The sequence below is a fragment of the Eucalyptus grandis genome, chromosome 3, assembly GCF_016545825.1.
Source record: "Eucalyptus grandis isolate ANBG69807.140 chromosome 3, ASM1654582v1, whole genome shotgun sequence".
NCBI classification, from domain to species: Eukaryota; Viridiplantae; Streptophyta; class Magnoliopsida; order Myrtales; family Myrtaceae; genus Eucalyptus; species Eucalyptus grandis.
In genome coordinates, this window is record NC_052614.1 from 9,954,289 (window position 1) to 9,973,707 (window position 19,419).

General features: G+C 37.6%; 1 protein-coding gene across 1 annotated transcript in view; it reads left to right on the forward strand.

Annotated features, from left to right (window-relative positions):
* LOC104430929 overlaps window positions 1-19,419 on the forward strand; it is a 64,316-nt gene that overhangs the window by 26,203 nt on the left and 18,694 nt on the right. The gene's annotated exons all lie outside the window — the stretch shown is intronic.

The window sequence follows — 19,419 nt, forward strand, 5'->3', positions numbered from 1 at the left end:
TTTTTTTTCTTTCTGACGAGGGCTAGTGGCTGTCGATGAGGGCTTGACGACCCTTGCCGGCCCCTAGTAAGGGTTGGCTAGGGCTTGGCCACCTTCATCGACAATTGGTAAGGGTCGGCTAGGGCCTACAAACCCTCGTAGGTCGTGAGCGAGGCCACCCTTGCCAAATCTAGCAAGGGTCAGCCTCGCTTGGGGCTGACGAGGGCTCAATGACCCTTGCTGGTTGCTAGTGAGACCCTCACCCAGATTCGGTGAGGGTTGGCCTTGCCCATGGCCGTGGAGGCGACCTCTTTAGGGCGAGGGTTGTCTCGCCTAGGCAAGGCCTTCCCTTGCTAGATCAAGCGAGGGTGACTCTCGTTGAGCCCTTTCTAGCATTGCCGGTGGCCAACCAGCCATTGAGGAAGATGAAAGAAAAACCCAAAAAAGGAAAAAAAAGAAAGAAAAAGGAAAAGAATAAAGATAAATGGCTAAAACACCCTTGACCAGTCGGAAAATTAGACATTTATTTGAAATAGATATGGTCATTTTATGTCTTTATATTAAACAAGATCCACTTCATACTCTTATTTGAGAAAATGATAATACGTCAAATCCTTATTTGAAACAAAGTCTATTTCAGGCTTTTATTTAAGAAAATGAAGACACTTCAAATCTTTATTTGGAATTTTCCCTAAAAGATATGCACTTTAGGGATGTGAACGACTGCAATGGCATCTTGGACCACCTAATGTTGTCTCATAAGCCACCACAGGACCAGTCTCTTCTATCAAGTCTCGTGTCACCATGTTCACTTTGAGAGATTGTTAATCGGTGCAATGGTGTCCCGATCGTTGATGTTCTCTCACCGTCATTAGTTGTGATGAATGCTGTGTGGTTTTCGTGAGACACATGCACCTTGCATGTCATGTTAGAAAGGCTCCTTAGATAAAAAATGGTTCGGACCTGTTGACCGAGGAGTCCGCTTCCGACCATAAGTAGGGTTGCCTGGATGATTTGCAAAGATGGAATTCGAGGGAGTGATCGAGCGAGCTGAGCCGAGGCGAGGCAAGCTCTCTCCACTGGCCGATCGCCGGAGCAAAAGGAAGGAGGGAGGGAAAAAAGAGGAAAAAAATGGAAAAAGAAAAGAGAAGATAAGAAAAATAAAAAAATTCAAAAACATAAAATATTATTAAAAATTATTTATTGCTAGTGGCCAATGTCCATGTCTGTGTTGACCGGTTAAATTTGGCTGAGTAAATTGAATTGGTACAATTACAAAAGGTTTATAATTAAATGGAAAAAAAGGATTTATGATTAAATTAAAAAAAAAATTAACCGGTGTAGGAGTTTCATGGTAATTGTCCTTGGAATTAGAAGAAAAATAAATAAGCTAACTCATCCTCAGATCTCTATTCTCATTGTAGTGAAGGCACAACTAAACCAAATATTCATGTGAAAGCAACATATTGTCGGACTCCTAATTTAGCAAGGGTAGCTGGCTCCTCCATTTAGAACTGCTCGGTTAGAGTTGGGATTTGGCAAGGGGATATGCCCGATCTCCGACATTGTTGATTTAGGATTAAAACACGAGTTCATCACTAAGGCCGGCGCCATGTACAATTTGAATGATCTAAGTTTTCGTGGCAAGGAAGCTTTACAAGAGATTCCTGAATGGAAATGACATTGAACGCCAATAACTTATGATGAAACTTAAGGAGAAGCTTCTTGTCGCGACGGAAAAAGAAATCAAATAAGGAGGCCATGGACAGCGATGCTTCTGAAGAAATTATCCTAGCTGACACTACGATGAAGAAGCAGATCCTGCTATAGGAGCATAATTGATTTTCTATGTAGAGATCTCTTAGACTGATTGTGGCGAGCAAGCTCTAAGTCTAGTTGATACTCTCATAGGCAGTGTAAGTAAGGTGCTTCTTATGGGTCTCAACGTCAACGCTTTAGAATTTTTCGTAATGGCCGTTTTCTCCCTTTTTCAAAGTTCAGGGGGTTTACTTTGTGGACCGCTTTTTCGTTTCAATTGGCTTTTGCTGGATGCACTTTAGATGAGCATATCTATCGGAAAGAAATCTCTTACCGCTCTTTTGCACCGAGTGAAAGGAGTGCACGGAATGTTTTTTAAGTCTATGCACCAGGCTCTCTCTCAGTCTTGAGAGCTTTCCCCTACCTCCCTTGGTAACTGTCCCCCAAACCCTAGTTTTTTCCTGTATTTGTCCGAATCCCCAAAACCCAAAACCTCTCGTGTAGTTTTCTGTCTGCTTTTCCTTGGATCGTTGATGATGTGGAAGGATAGGGTTATCTTCCGTTGACGTCTTCACGCAGCGCGAGGTTCTAAAGGTTCGGCCATGTTGAATATAGTTTTTCTCTGAGGAATTTCTTCTGGGTTGATGTTGCGCAGCCTCTCAAAAGGGATTTTTCTTCTTTTATACACGTCTAGATGGATTTCTTCGGTTGAGAGCAGGAGAATGGTGGCGAGTTTTGGTTCTAATCTTTGGTCTCCCGTTGTTTAGCAATAACTGTGTCTTGGGGAGATAAATGGATGAACCCGGGGCAAAAGATTGCCGTCTGGCCTTATTATGCAAGAGGCTTGGGAATCTTCGAACAGAGGTGGATGCCCTGCCTCGGGAGAGAGTAATTTCAGAGGCGATGCTAGATGAATGGAAATGTACTGTGTTCGGTAAATTGTATTCGGGAGGAAATATCAATTATCAGGCATTTCTTACCACTATGAAGTGAGCTTGGAAGGTAGATTCGGTGAGCTTCACGCAGCGTGAAACAGATATCTTGTCTTTTACCTTTGATTCTGAAATGGATAAAAAAAGAGTGTTAGTAAACAGCCCATGGTCTTTTGCGAGTAATTTACTGATACTTAAACCATGGGAGCCTAACAAACCTGCACAATGTTACAAGTTCACAAGCTGTGAATTTTGGGTTCAAGTTCATGGTCTACCAATCGAATGGTGCAGTGAGGAGATTGTGTCACATATTGCCCAAATAATAGGTTGTGTAAAGGAAGCAAAAGTAGAGAAAAAAGGAGTGGCATTTCAAGCGGATTAAAGAAGGAAAGCATGATCGTAAAAAGCTCACCAACAAAGAAATTAAGGAGGTATACTCCTTATCACCCTTCAGCTTTAGAGTTGGCAAGTTTGGATGAAGCTAATTTGCAGGACACTCTTATAAGTCTTTCAGAAGAAACCATGGGAAGGGCTTTGGTGGCTAGCCCAAATAAGCCACCGGTTTACAAATGAGGGCTATTTGTTGGAACTGTTAGGTGTTGGGCACACTACAGACAGTCCAAAATTTGAGAGCCATTGTGGCTCAGGAAAGGCCCAATTTAATTGTGTTAATGGAAACAAAAAACAAAGAAAATGTGATAACTCGTCTTAGAAGACAGCTGAAGTTTAAAAATAGTTTTGTGGAGAACCCGAAAGGAATTGCGGGGGGGGGGATGGCGATGATATAAAATGAGGAAGTGGCTGTGGAGGTGGAATTTAGCTCTCAAGAAATGATTAATTTGATATGTGTTGATCATGAGAGTCGGATTAAAATGCGGATAAGTTGTGTGCATGCTCCAAACATATATGGGGAAATATTACAGCTATGAGAGAAACTGAGATAGATAGGTCTTTCTAATACACTTCCAAGGGTGTGTGTGGGGGATTTCAATGAAGTACTTTATTATTGGGAGAAGATGGAAAGAAGGATGGCAGAGAATTATAGAATGCAAGCATTCCAAAGCTGTATTCATGATTACTCGTTAATGGAAATAGATTGTAAAGGGTGTGCGTTTACTTGGTCTAATAATAGAGACGAGGCTGATTTGGTTAAGGAGAAACTCGATGGAGTGTTCTGCTCGATGGATTGGCGGCTCATGTTCTCGGAAGCTGAAGCCTTTGCTCTACCAGCTGTTGGGTCCAATCATAGTTCGCTCCTTTTGGTGAGTAGTGCTGAATCTGATTAAAAAAAGAAAAGATTTTCACTTCGAGGCTTTTTGGGTAGAAGGTGGTGAATGCAGGGATATAGTTAAACATGCATGGCAATCTCAACCTTGTCTTGAAGGAGGATTGAGAGATAAATTACATGCCACAAGCCAAGCATTGAAAGAATGGAGTAAAAGGAAATTTCCCAATGGCAATATCCGTATAACAGCCCTAAAGAATGAGCTTCAATCCCTAACTAACAGACATGCTCATCTTAAGTGCATCCGGCAAAAGCCAATTGAAACAAAAAAGAGGTCCTCAAAGTAACCCGTTGAACTTGAAAGAAGAGAGAAAACAGTCATTACAAGAAATTCTAAAGCACTGACGTTGAGACCCATAGGAACCACATTACTTACACTATCAACAACGACGACATCCACAAAACCACTTCTTATGAGAGTATCAACTAGACTTAGAGCTTGCTTGCCACAATCTGGCTGAGAGAGTAGCCAGTTTTCAGTCTTTACACCAATGGCCTCCGCCAGTGCTGGATTGAGAGAATGGTCAGCATCAACAAATACACAGTGACCTAAACAATTCAATAAGCAGAAGCTTTAACATCATGTAAAAGATATCAAACAAATGAAAGCGAGTCTAGACAAAACCAGGGAGGAAGCCTAACACACTTCTTTATGACCCAAAAACGCAAAAATAGCTCATTCTTGTTAGACTCTTATAAAATAGGAAGCATCTTTTACTGTATCTGCACATGTTCAACTGGACAAGAAGATGCTGAGATAGCCATTCACCATAATATTGGTCAAAGATATTGAAAAATTAACTTACTGTTGGATGTCTTGTCCTTCGCCACACACCTTCATTGAATCTCATGCTCCAAGATGAGTTGCTGTTCAAAGAGTCCTCTCTTGACACGGGCAGTTTGGAATTTCAAACAAGAAGACATGCTTCCAATACAACAAAAGAACTGTACGCTACAAGAAACTGAAACAGCAGAACAAGATATGGTGTGCACATCTACATTGATCTACTTGAGAAACTTTACAAAAGCATCCGAAAACAAAAAAACACTATTTACCTCCTAGTTTTTGAGCTTCGGCAATTACGTGTAATGCCAGAGTTTTTTGTTTTTGTTTTTGTTTTTTTCAGAAGCCTCAGGACCATATATCTCCACCACATGCCCCTAAAGAACTCAAATACCGTATCTTTTCTGAGTCGGAGGGCCTACCTGTAGCAAACAAACGTGTATAAAAATGGATACTTTCAACATCAAATATATCAATTCCGTAATTAATGAAAAACTGAATAACTGGCTATGTGTCGATACCTTTGGAAATCCACCAGTACCGAGAGCTATATCCAGAACAAAGGAACCTGTTGAAATTGTTGGAGAAAACTTCTTTATCTGTTTTGAAGTTGACAAAACGTTTCCATCAGTCTAGTCTGAAGATTTGCAGACTCTATCGTCAAAGTCTGAAGACCTCCAGACTCAAGATTCAAAGTCTACCCTCATTAATAGTTTCTAGACCGATGAAAAAAAGATTTATCCGATGAAGAAGACTTATCCAGATGCAAGTATATCTTTAAGGATTTAATTTGTACGGTTGAAGAATATCTCACGGCTGTAGATAGCATCTCGTAATCAATTATTCTTATTGAAATCAATTTGAATAATTAGATTCGTTGATTGGCGAAGTATACTTGGAATGTTCTACTTATGGAAACCTAGATCTTGATTGTATGGATGAGCAGGATTTGTGGGTTATCATCACATTCCTTAAATAACTCGAGATCTTCCTAATTGATTCTATCCAATGGGTAGATTGGAAGAACTCCTTTGGAAGGTACCAACTGTTACGATGGCATGGAGGAGTATATAAGGAGGACGCTCAAGTTATTCGAGTGTGTGCGTGAAAGAAAATTCCAAAGTCTGAAGCTCTTAGTTCTTTGTTGTTTCAATTTGTCGAGCTTAAACTGTACTCAAAAGAGAGATCAAATTCTTGTGAGACATTGAGGAAGTGTAGTAGAGTCTCTACATTGTGGAATCAAGGACGTGAGACTGTAAAATCTCTTTTTGTTCTTAGTGGAATCCAGCCAGTGGGCTGTTAGTGCGCGAGAGTGGACGTAGGCTTGGTATAAGCCAAACCACTATAAACCTTGTGTTCAATTCTCTTTCCCTAAACTCTTTACTTTAATTCGCAGTCTTATATAACTATTTATTGTCTTTTACATCTTCAGTCTACTATTCTCATAAAAGTCTAATTAAGTTGTTAAGTTTTGCAAAAACTTCTTTAACACCTATTCACCCCCTCTAGGTGTTCATACTAGCATTATCAATTGGTATCAGAGCTTGTGTACTCATTTAATTGAAGTGTTTTTATTTTTGAGTTAAAGATCTATGGCTAGTATATTGGCTCCAAGTTTGGTTGAAGGCCAAAGCAACACAAGACCACTTTATTTCGATGGAAATGAATACAACATATGGAAAAATAAGATGAAGGCATTCCTAAGATCGAAAGATCCTCTAGAATGGGATGTGGTAGAAAAATGAATTATTTCTAAAGCTAGATCAGTTTCAGAAAGGGGAAAAGAAGTTGTAGACGATGGCGAGATGACTCAACAAGAAATAACCAAGAGAAAAGCTCTTGATGCTAAAGCAATTTACTCCTTATTGTGCATTATCTCTTACTGAATATAACATAATATATTCTTGTGAAACAGCCAAGGAAGTTTGGGACAGACTGCACAGTACCTATGAAGGAACTGATTGAGTGAAAGAAATAAGGATAAATATTCTACTTGGACAGTATGAAGCCTTCAAGATGAAGCAAGGAGAATTTACCACTGACATGTTTAGTTGTTTTACAGAAATTGTAAATGGTCTAGAGTATCAGGAACAACCAATCTTAGGACCCATGAAGGTTAACAAATTGCCGCGTAAACTCTCCCAAGATTGAAATCACGTAAAGACCTCAATAAGGGAAACACAAAGGATTATGCCACTTTCTGTAGACGAATTGGTTGGCACACTTCAGTCCTATGAAGTGGAGCAAATCAACAAGTAAGAAGATCCCAAAGGTAAGAAGTCAATTGCTTTAAGATCTAATGATGATTATGATGTTACAGATTCTGAAGATGATATGGATGATGAATAGTTAGCTCTTATGATAAAGAGATTCAGGAAACTGAACAAAAAGGGAAGAAGATTCAATTGGAAGAAACAAAGCACTGAAAAGTTTCAAAACAAATCAACTAAGGATGCTGAAATCAATAAAGATGTGATTTGTTTTGAATGCAAGAAAAATGGACATATCAGACCCAATTGTCCCATGTTGAAGAAAAAGAAAGGAAAAACTGAGAAATATGGGAAGGCTCTCAAGGTAGAGACATGGAGTGATTTTGAATGTGAAGAGAGTAATGAAGATTATGTCAATATTTGTCTAATGGCAAAATCAGAATTAGACTCAGACTCTGAAATAGATACAGACTCAGACTCGGATAATGAAATCGAGGTAAGTAATTTAAAAATCCCTATTAAAGTCTCGAAATACATTGATGAACTATGTCTTAGTCTCAAAACCTCTTTTAAGAGGATTTCCGAGCTAAAAAGGGAAAATTCTACACTGAAGCAATAGAAAATTTTATGGAAAGAAAAGTATGAAATTTAAATAAAAGTCTTGTTACTTTAAAAGAAAATACATATTCTCTTTCAAAAGAAAATACATTTTTGAAAAATGACATTTCAAATATTTCAAAAAGGTTTTCAATAGGATCTGAGAAGTTGGAAAAAATTCTTTCAGTACAAAGACCCTACTTTAACAAATCAGGCTTGAGAATGACTTCTGAAACTATTCCTCTAATTGATTTTCCAAAAGTAAAAGAAAATCAAATAAAAGCCTACAAAATTTTTTTACAAAAATCATTTTCAAAAAGTCTTAATAAAACATGTTGGACGAAGTGCTCTAAAATGTTCTAAGTGCAACAGCTTAGAACACTTTAAGAAAGAATGTCCTATGGTTTGGAAACTTGTTAAGAAGGAATAGGCAAAGACTGTTTATTGCACTAACTCCTCTGGACCCAAGAAAATGTGGGTACCAAAGAAAGCTTGAGTCTTTTTTTAATTGCAGGTCATTATCAAGAAAAATGTTAAATGGTATTTGAACAGTGGCTGTTCAAGGCATATGACTGGAGATTCAAGTTGTTTTATAAAACTTGTGCAAATAAATGGTGGAAAAGTCTCTTTTGGTGGAAATATTAAAGGAAGAATTGTTGGGTGTGGAACTGTAAAAATTGGACGTCTTATAATCAATAATGTTTCCTTGGTGGAAGGACTCAATTACAATTTGCTCAGCATTAGCCAATTATGCGACATTGGATTCAAAATCAATTTTCAAGAAGGAATATGTTTGCGAACTAGCAAAGATCTTTCACAATCTTTTACTGGATGAAGACATGGGAACATTTATCTTATGGATATAAAACCAGAAGAGCCTCAATGTCTAATTTCAATTCAAGATGAATCAAATCTTGTTGGAGAAAAACTTCCTTAGTTTGAAGACTTCTAGACTCTACCATCAAAGTCTGAAGACTGCCAGACTCAAGATTTAAAGTCTGGTATCATTGACAGTTTCCAAACCGACGAGGAAGACTTATCCAGATGCGAGCATATCTTTAAGGATTTGATTCGCGGCTAAAGAAGTTCTCATGGCTAGAGACGTCATCTCAAGATTTATTATTCGTTTTGAAATTAATTCGAGCAATTTAGATCTGTTGATTGGTGAAGTATACTTGTAAGGTTTTACTTATGGAAACCTAGATCCTGATTGTATGGGCGAGCAGGACTAGTGGGCTATCTTCATATTCCTTAAATAACTCGAGATTTCCCTAATTGATTTTGTCCAACAGGTAGATTAGAAGAACTCATTTGGAAGGTGCCAACAGTTATGAAGGCATGGAGGAGTTTATAAAGGACGACGCTCTAGTTATTCGAGTATGTGCGAGATAGATAAATTCCAAAGTCTGAAGCTCCTTGTACTTTGCTTACTCAATTGTTAAGCTTAAATTCGTACTCAAAAGAGAGATTAGATACTGATGAGACCTTGAAGAAGTGTAGTAGAATCTCTACACTGTGGAATCAAGGACGTGAGATTGTAACACCTCTTTTGATTCATAGTGAAATCCAGCCGGTGGGTTGTCAGTGCGGGAGAGTAGATGTAGGCTTGGTCTAAGCCGAACCACTATAAACATTGTGTTCTTATTCTCTTCCCTGAACTCCTTTATTTTGTTCGTAACTCTATTTAATTGTTAGAGTCTGATTTCCTCTGCAAAGTCTATTGTCAACTAGACTTAGGTTAAAAGTAAAGTTTTACACTATATTTTGCAAAATTTATTTTCACACCTATTCACCCCCCCTCTAGGTGTTCGTACTAGCACTGTCAATTGGTATCAGAGTTTGTGTACTCATTTAATTGAAGTGTTTTTACTTCTGAGTTAAAGATTCATGGCTAGTATGTTGGCTCCAAGTTTGATTGAAGGGTAAAGCAACACCAGACCACCTTATTTTGATGAAAAATAATGCAGTATATGGAAAAACAAAATGAAAGCATTTCTGAGATCGAAAGATCCTCTGGAATAGGATGTGGTAGTCAAAGGAATCATTCCTAAAGCTACAACAGTATCAAAAAGAGGAAAAGAAGTTGCAAAGGCTAGCGAGATGACTCACGAAGAGATAACCAAGAGACAAGCTCTTAATGCAAAAGCAATTTACTCCTTATATTGTGCATTATCTCCTACTGAATATAACATAATATCTTTTTGTGAAACAGCTAAAGAAGTCTGGGATAGATTGCACATTACCTATGAAGGAACTGATTGAGTGAAAGAAACCAGAATCAATATTCTGCTCGGTCAATATGAAGCCTTCAAGATGAAACTAGGAGAATATATCACAGACATGTTTAGTCATTTTACAGAAATCGTGAATAATCTTGAGTATCAAAGTCAACCAATCTCAGGACCCATGAAGGTTAACAAACTGCTGCGTGGACTTTCCAAAGATTGGAATCACGTAAAGACCTCAATAAGGGAAACTCAAAGGATCATGCCACTCTCCATTGATGAATTGGTTGGCACACTTCAATCCTATGAAGTGGAACAAATCAATGCAGAAGAAGATCCCAAAAGGTAAAAAGTCTATTGCCTTAAAATCTAATGATGACTCTAATGTTACAGATTCTGAAAACGATATGGACGATTGAGAGTGCTAGTATGAACAAAATAAAGGAGTTAGGGAAGAGAATAAGAACACAGAAATTATAGTGGTTCGGCTCAATCCAAGCCTACGTCCACTCTCCCACGATAAATGACCTTCTTGGCTGGATTCCACTATGCAATCAACAAGAGATTACAACTCCGAGTGCAAATACTTAGTAGATCACACTATCTCACTAAGTCACTCTCTTGGTATTTCTCTCACAATTACAAACGTTTAAGCTCTCAAGAGACAAGTATATGATCTAAAGTTGCTTAGACTTTGGAATTATAAATTCTACGCTCCGTCTCTTACTTGCTCATCGGTCCATGATCTCCTTAAATACTCCTCCACTTCCAAACTACCGTTGGATAGTATCCCGGAGAATCGTCTTCCAATATACCCATTGGACAGCTCTGTATCTTAGAAGATTTGGTAGCCGTTGAGTGACAAAGGTAAAATCCCAAATTGATTCCGATCGCCCATACAAACGAAATCTTGGTTTCCATAAGTAAAGCTTCTTCATATAGAAAGTTCTTGTCTTCAACATCCAATTGTCAATCAAATAGATTGAATCAATCAAATCAATCTTGATGTGGAATCCAACCCAGATCACTAGCCGTTGTATGATTGGGCTTGAGTTACGATTCATCGATCTGGATGTAAAGTCTGAGTCTTGAGACTTTACAATCTGGGTCTTTAGACTTTACAATCTGGGTCTCTAGACTTTACAATCGAGTCTCTAGACTTTACAATTTGAGTCCACTGCCCGGTTCGGCTTCAAGATAGAGTCCGTCTCTTCGGTTCATCATTCACGTTCCTCCGGGAATTAGTCGAGTGAGCGGACTTCTAATGCGAACGAGACTTTGACACTAAAGTCGGCGGTCTTCGAGACTTTGAGTCTCGAGAGTCCGACAGTCTTCGGACTTTGACACGGTCTTACGGTCGTCTTCGAGACTTTGCCAATATCCTTTACATGTTCTATTATCTGCATGGCCTATTACTCAACCATTAAACATGTTAGTAGCCTTTGATTTATTTTGTCATCTTCAAAACATCATAAGGGATTTCCCTAACAACGATAAAGAGCTTGCTCTCATGATAAGAAGGTTCAGAAAACTAAACAAAAATGGAAGAAGATTCAACTGGAAGAAACAAAGCTCTCAAAAGTTTCAAAATAAATCAGCTGAGGACGATGAATCCAATAAAGATGTGTTTTGCTTTGAATGCAAGAAAAAGGGACACATCAGACCCAACTATCCATTGCTAAAGAAAAAGAAAGGAAAAGTTGAGAAATACAGAAAGGCACTCAAAGCAGAAACTTGGAGTGCTATCGAATGCGAAGAGAGTGATGATGATTATGCTAATATTTGTTTAATGGCAAAATCAGAATCAGACTCAGACTCTGAGATGGATATAGACTCAGACTCAGACAGTGAAATCGAGGTAAGTAATTTAAAAATTCCTACTAAAGTCTCGAAATATATTAATGAACTATGTTTTAGTCTCAAAACCTCTCTCAAGAGGATTTCTGAGCTAAAAAGGGAAAATTCTACACTGAACCAACATGAAATTGTTTGGAAAGAAAAGTTCGAAAATTTAGATAAAAGTTTTGTTACTTTAAAAGAAAATGTACACTCTCTTTCAAAAGAAAATACACTTTTGAAAAATGATATTTCAAGTATTTCAAAAAGGTTTTCTATAGGATCTAAAAAATTGAAAAAGATTCTTTCAGCACAAAGACCTTACTTTAACAAATCAGGCTTGGGAATGACTTTTGAAACCATTCTTCTAATTGCTTTTCCAAAAGTAAAGGAAAGAATCAAACAAAGACCTACAAAAGCCTTTTATAGAAATCATTTTCAAAAAGTCTTTGTAAAACCTGTTGGCCATAGTGCTCTTAAATGTTCTAAGTGCAACGGCTCAGAACACTTTGAGAAAGAATGTCCTATGGTTTGGAGACCTGTTAAGAAGGATTGGGCAAAGACCGTATATTGCACTAACTCCATTGGACCCAAGAAAGTGTGGGTACCAAAGAAAGCTTAAGTTTCTTTTTTTAAATGTAGGTCACTATCAATAAAAAGGTCAAATGGTACTTGGATAATGGATGCTTAAGACATATGATAGGATATTCAAGTTGTTTTATAAAGCTCATCCAAACAAACGGAGGAAAAGTTTCTTTTGGTGGAAATAGCAAAGGAAGAATTGTTGGATGTGGAACAGTAAAGATTGGAAGCCTTACAATCATCAATGTCTCCTTGGTAGAAGGACTAAATTACAATCTACTCAACATAAGCCAACTATGTGACACAGGTTTTAAAATCAATTTTCAAGAAGGAATATGTTCGGAAACCAGTAAAGACTTCTCTCAGACTTTCACGGGGCGAAGACATGGGAACATCTATCTTTTGGATATCAAATCAGAAAAATCTCAATGTCTAATTTCAATTCAAGATGAAGCTAATCTCTGGCATAAAAAACTTGGCCATATCAACATGAAGCAAATTGCCAAGATCTCTACAAAAGAAGCTTGTTCGTGGACTACCCAACTTGACATACCAAAAATCTGAATTATGCACATCATGTGTGTTGGGAAAACATGTTAGAAGTTCTTTCAAACCAATAAATCAAGTTTCCACTAATCGTGTGCTGCAGCTTCTGCATATGGATCTCTTTGGACTAACTAGAACTCAAAGTATTGGTGGAAAGAGATATTGCCTAGTAATTGTTGATGATTATTCACGATTTACTTGGGTTTACTTTCTGGCAAGTAAGTCTAAAGCATTTTCTTACTTTTCAAAGTTTGCTAAGAAAGTTCAGAACGAGAAAGGATATGCTATTTCAAGCATACGGACAGACCATGAAGGTGAGTTTGAAAATCAAGACTTTGCTAAATTCTGTAATGAATCTGGTTTTCAGCATATGTTCTCCTCTCCATACACTCCCGAATAGAATGGAGTTGTGGAAAGGAAGAATATATCGTTGCAAGAAATGGCTAAACCACTTTTAATTGAAAGCAACATTTCTTCTTGTTTTTAGGCTGAAGCAGTTTCTACAACATGTTATATCATTAACAGAGTTTTCTTAAGGACTATTCTGGAAAAAAAATCTCTATGAGTTGTTCAAAGGAAAGAAGCCAATTGTATCCTATTTTCATATGTTTGGTTGCAAATGTTTTGTATTGAAAAATGCAAATGATCGAATTGGTAAGTTTGAAGAAAAATCAGACGAATGAATCTTTCTTGGATATTCAACCTCCAGCAAAACTTACAGAGTATACAACAAGAAGACTCAATCTGTGAAAGAATCGATGAATGTCAAATTTCAAGACCTTATACAAAATCAATCGATTTAGACTCAACTTGAAGAATCTGAACCTGTTCCAGACTCTACGAAGTCTAATTCCCCAGAAGCAACTCAGACTTTAGAAGGTCAACAACGAACAAATATTGAAGAATCAACTGAAGAAAAAGTTCAGCAGTTCCAACCAGCAACTGGAAGCACAAGTCCAGTCATCCCAAAGAAATTATTATCGGTGACATTGATGAAGGGATTTGTACAAGATCCAAAAGGCATGAAGAGTCTAGCGATGTGGCTCTTATTTCTAAAATAGAACTCAAAAGCATAGAAGAAGCTTTAACTGATGAAAGTTGGATTGAAACTATGCAAGAAGAGCTCAGGCAGTTCAGTGTTAATGATGTTTGAGAATTAACTCCTAAACCAAAAGGTAAATATGTTATTGGAGCTAAATGGGTTTTTAGGAACAAGATTGACGAAAAAAGAAAAGTTATAAGGAACAAAGCAAGACTCGTGGCCAAATGATATACACAAGAAGAATGGATAGGCTATGATGAGACTTACGCACAAGTAACAAGGTTAGAAGCAATTAGATTATTACTTGCTTTTGCTTGTTATAATAATTTCAAGTTATTCTAAATGGACGTCAAAAGTGCATTCCTGAATGGATTTATCCAAGAAGAAGTCTATGTGGAACAACCTCCCGGTTTCGAAGATCCAAAGAAACCATACTCTGTATTCAGACTGAAAAATGCGCTATATGGTTTAAAGCAAGCACCTCGAGCTTGGTACGACAGGTTAAGTAAGTTTTTAATCTAAAATGGCTTTGTTAAAGGTAAAGTGGACACTACTTTGTTTATTAAAAGAGAAAGTAAAAACTTTTTACTTGTTCAAATCTATATTGATGATATTATTTTTGGAACACCTAACGAAAATCTGTGCAAGAAATTCTTTAAGTCTATGCAGGATGAATTCAAGATGAGCATGATGGGTGAACTATCATTCTTTCTCGGACTACAAGTGAAACAATTGAAGGAAGGAATTTTCATTCACCAAGAAAAATATGCTAAAGAACTTGTTAAAGAGTTTGGTTTGGAGAATTGCAAAAAGACTGATATACAAATGTCAAGTTCTTTGAAGATGGACAAAGATGAAGGAGGAAAGAAAGTTGATCAGAAGCTGTACAGGAGTATCATTGGTTCACTTCTTTATCTTACTGCCTCTAGACTTGACATTTTGTTTAGTATTTGCATTTGTGATAGATTTCAATCGGATCCTAAAGAATCTCATCTAAGTGCTGCGAAACGTATCATCAAATACGTTGCAACAACCACTAGGTTAGGTTTATGGTATCCTAAAGAATGAGACTTTACTCTCCTTGGATATTTAGACGTAGATCTAGCAGGATGCAAAGTTGATAGAAAAAGCACCTCGGGCACTTGTCAATTGCTTGGTAACATGACAGTATCTTGGTCTTCAAGGAAGCAAAGTACTGTAGCTCTTTCAACAGAAGAAGTAGAGTATGTGGCTCTTGGAAATTGTTGTTCTCAAATCTTATGGATAAAACAACAACTAAGAGACTTTGGAATCGAAGACTCATGCATTAAGATTAAATGTGACAACACCAGCGCGATTAATCTCACCAAGAATCCAATTTTACATTTAAGAGCAAAGCACATAGAGATTCGACACCATTTTATTAGAGACCATGTTCAAAATGCAGAAGTCTTGATTCAATTCATTGACTCAAAGAATCAGCTGGCAGACATTTTTACAAAGCCACTGAATAAAAATTTATTTGAGTCTATTCGTTCAAGACTTAATATCTTAAAGTCTGAAGGAGCTCAGACTATGAAGTAAAGTCTGAAGGTGTTCAGACTCAGAAGACCAAAAATTACGACTGTAAGTTATTTTAGTTCTAGCAATTTATCTTTCGGATAAAAACTCGAAAAGGTTTGATTGCTTATTGATTAGCAATTGATTGATGTTATCTTCCCAAGTTTTTGAAATTGTAGCAATTATTCTCTTTTGAAAAGGAAGTTATCTTTTTTGAGATGACAGTTATCTATTTTCAAAAAGATAGTTATTTTTTAAAATGCATTTTTTTTCCTTTTATGACGATCCATATACCTTGTTTCGATTGCTTTATATTCTGTCTTTCTTCTTCATTTTTACTCTCAAACCCTAGAAGCACATAACTTCACTTTCTTACTTTTTCTCTCTGGTTTAATCTTTAAAAGTTTTAATCTTTCTCGCAAATCGAGCTCGGAAATTCTCTCAAAGACTGTGATAATGTCTTCCCAAAGGAAGTCCTCAAGGATTGCAAGCAGGGGACCACAACATATGCGTGAGGGTCCTACGCACTTCGATCTGACTGAGGAAGAAGAATTTTCAAGGCAGTAGCAAAGTCAACAACAACATTCTCAACCGCGTCATTCTTCTCAGGCAAGACCATAAGAGTCTCCACAACAATAGACAGAGGAAGAAATTATAGAGGATGTCGAACCTGTAAGGACTCTTAAGCCTGCTTTTACTTTCAAACTCTACACCGCCCTGAATGAAGGTGGTTTTCCGATGACCTTTATTGATGAATTTTTGAAAGAAAAGGGGTACCGAAATGAAACCTATTTTCTAAGAACGATGGAACGTTTGGAAAATTGCTCCTGCTGGTTCGGCAGAAAGGGCTTTTGCGAACTTCCCAAGTGATCTACGTTTTGGAGGATTTAATCAACCAGAAGGAAAAGATCACGATGAGAAAATGTTCATTCATTTTAAGCCTATAATGGGTGTTGCTGCGAATATTCGAGGAAAAAGAGCATATCTGTTTCGTTCTGAGGAACATAAGTGAGTTTACTCTATGTTGCTGAAGCGATGGGTGATGAACCCAAGAAGTGTGGATTTTGATTTTCTCGATTCTCTGAACGTGAAGTTACGGAAGAAATTTGCTTTACTTCAATTAGAACGTTTTTGCTCTGAGACAGCCGTAACTCATCTAGAACTTACAGCGTATTTCTATTCCAATCTAAGATTTTTAGATGCAAATAGATTTTCATTCAGTGTTAGAGACCAGGATTATGTGGTTGATATGGACACTCTGGCTGATGTGATTGGAGTGGAAAGAGGGATATTCTAATCAATTAGTGTGTCTATTGGTCATGCTACTATAGAGCTTGTTCGAGACAGAATTGCAGAAGGCCGGATTTCGTATTTGAGGATGAGTGTCTCAAATGTCTTTCTCCATAAGATTGTAATTAATTGTCTCATACCCAAATCCACATCAAAGACTGATGTCTCCAATTTTGAAGCGAAGCTGATGTACGCCATCAATATTGGTTACAAGTTCTCTCTGCCGCACACTATCATGTTCCACGTGTATAGGTCAATGGTAAAGGATAAAGGACAACTTCCCTATTAAGCTCTTGTTACTCGTCTATTTAGACATCTTAATATTTAGCTTCCTAAAATTCTGTGTGTTCGAACCTGTGATCCAGTGGTGGTGGGACTGAAGATGGTTTCAAATATGCGTCTGAAAGAGCTAAACAAGGCTTTAGAGCATTTTAAGGAGAAGACCCCTGTCAAGACTCGTCAAGACCCTGTGGCTGCAAAATGGAAAGGCAAGGAGCCCATGATAGCTCCATCTAAGAAGAGGAGAGCACTCATCTTGCAGGATGAAGAAGATGAGGATGGCATCACCATTTCCGCTCTTGCCTTAAAGAACTTACAACATCTTGTTCCAGAAACAGAGGATGGAGAGAACCAAGACAGAGAGGAATCAGAATAGAGGAGTGAAGAGAGGGAATTGATGAGGAAAGAAGAAGAAGAAGAAGAAGAAGAAGGAAGAACTGCAGAAGAAGAGCGAAGAGCAGAACAAACAGAAGGAGAAAGTCATGGTGATTCTCCAGTAGAGGATGAAGGACAAAGTCACTATGGGATTGAAGAAGAACCAAAGCATGAAGAGTACTTCTCTCCATCTGAAGGCGCTAAAACAGGGGGAGCTGTTGATAAAAGAGGTATTCCTTCACTTGCTTTTACTAGTGATGATGTTAGTCATTTTCCTGCTGATCCAGAAGATGTATATGCCTCTCAATTTCCTGAAGAAGGTAATGAGATTTCATCTCCAAATCTGGATGTTCATGCTGATGTTCCATCATCTGCCAATACTCCACAAATTGATCATGCTTAAGTAAGCACTCAAACTGACAACTCAGTAGACCTTAAAAGATTGCTTGATGTTCTTATAGAGATTAGAGGTCAGATTTATGCTTTGGGATGTGAATTTCAGAATATGCAGAATGCTAATCAAGCCACTTCAGTTTCATTGCACGATCAAGTTCAAGCCCTTAATCTTCAAGTTCAAGCAACTGCAAAGCGTGAGGAAGCAGCGCAACTGAAAGAGGATCTGAGAAAGCTGGAGGAGACTATCAAGTCGATGGGAGATTTCCAGCTTATTTGTGTTCCAAAACAATCTTAATTTTATCCAATTCTCTTTTTCGTCTCTACCTTTTTAATGTTGACAAAAAGGGGGAGAAGTTGGTGCATATTTGACTTTTAGATTTGACTTTATTTTTGTTTGGTTGTGACTGGTTTGGACTGCGTTTTGATCATTTAATGCTTGCAGTATCTTAAGCATTGTTGGTAATTATGGTAAAGATTGTTGTTTTTACAGGACTAACTCATTTTCTGTGGATGCAGATTCGATACTATGTTTATCCTAATCCATTTATCTTTTATGAGATATCTTTGTTTGCTTGAGTATTGTCTTGCATGTCAAAAATATCCAAATCTGCAGGAAAGTTTTGTCACCATAAAAAATGGGGAGATTATTGGAGAAAAACTTTCTTATCTATTTTGAAGTTGACAAAACATTTCCTTTAGTCTAGTCTGAAGACTTCCAAACTCTACCATCAAAGTCTGAAGACTGCCAGACTCAAGATTCAAAGTCTGCCATCATTGATAGTTTCTAGACCAACGAAGAAGATTTATCCAGATGCGAGCATATCTTTAAGGATTTGATTCGTGCGGTTAAAGAAGTTCTCACGGCTAGAGATGTCATCTCAAGATCTATTATTCGTTTTGAAATTAATTCGAGTAATTTAGATCCGTTGATTGGTGAAGTATACTTTGAAGGTTCTACTTATGGAAACCTAGATCTTGATTGTATGGGCGAGCAGGATTGGTGGGCTATCTTCATATTCCTTAAATAACTCGAGATCTCCCTAATTGATTATGTCCAACGGGTAGATTGGAAGAACTCCTTTGAAAGGTGCCAACAGTTATGAAGGCATGGAGGAGTTTATAAAGGAAGACGCTCTAGTTATTCGAGTATATGTGAGATAGATAAATTTCAAAGTTTGAAGCTCTTTGTACTTTGCTTACTCAATTGTTGAGCTTAAATTCGTACTCAAAAGAGAGATTAGATACTGGTGAGACCTTAAGGAAGTGTAGCAGAATCTCTACACTGTGGAATCAAGGACGTGAGATTGTAACACCTCTTTTGATTCATAGTGAAATCCAGCCGGTGGGCTATCAGTGCGGGAGAGTGGATGTAGGCTTGGTCTAAGCCGAACCACTATAATCCTTGTGTTCTTATTCTCTTCCTTAAACTCATTTATTTTGTTCGTAACTCTATTTAATTGTTAGAGTCTGATTTCCTCTGCAAAGTCTATTGTCAACCGAACTCAGGTTACAAGTAAATTTTTACACTATATTTTGCAAAATTTACTTTCACACATATTCACCCCCCCTCTAGGTGTTCATACTAGCACTGTCAAATCTTTGGCATCAAAAGCTTGGCCATGTCAACATGAAGCAGATTGCTAAGATCTCTTCTAAAAACCTTATTCGAGGGCTCCCTAATATGAAGTTTCAAAAATTTGACTTATGCACACCATGTGTATTGGGAAAACAGGTTAGAAGTTCTTTTAAATTAATAAATCAGGT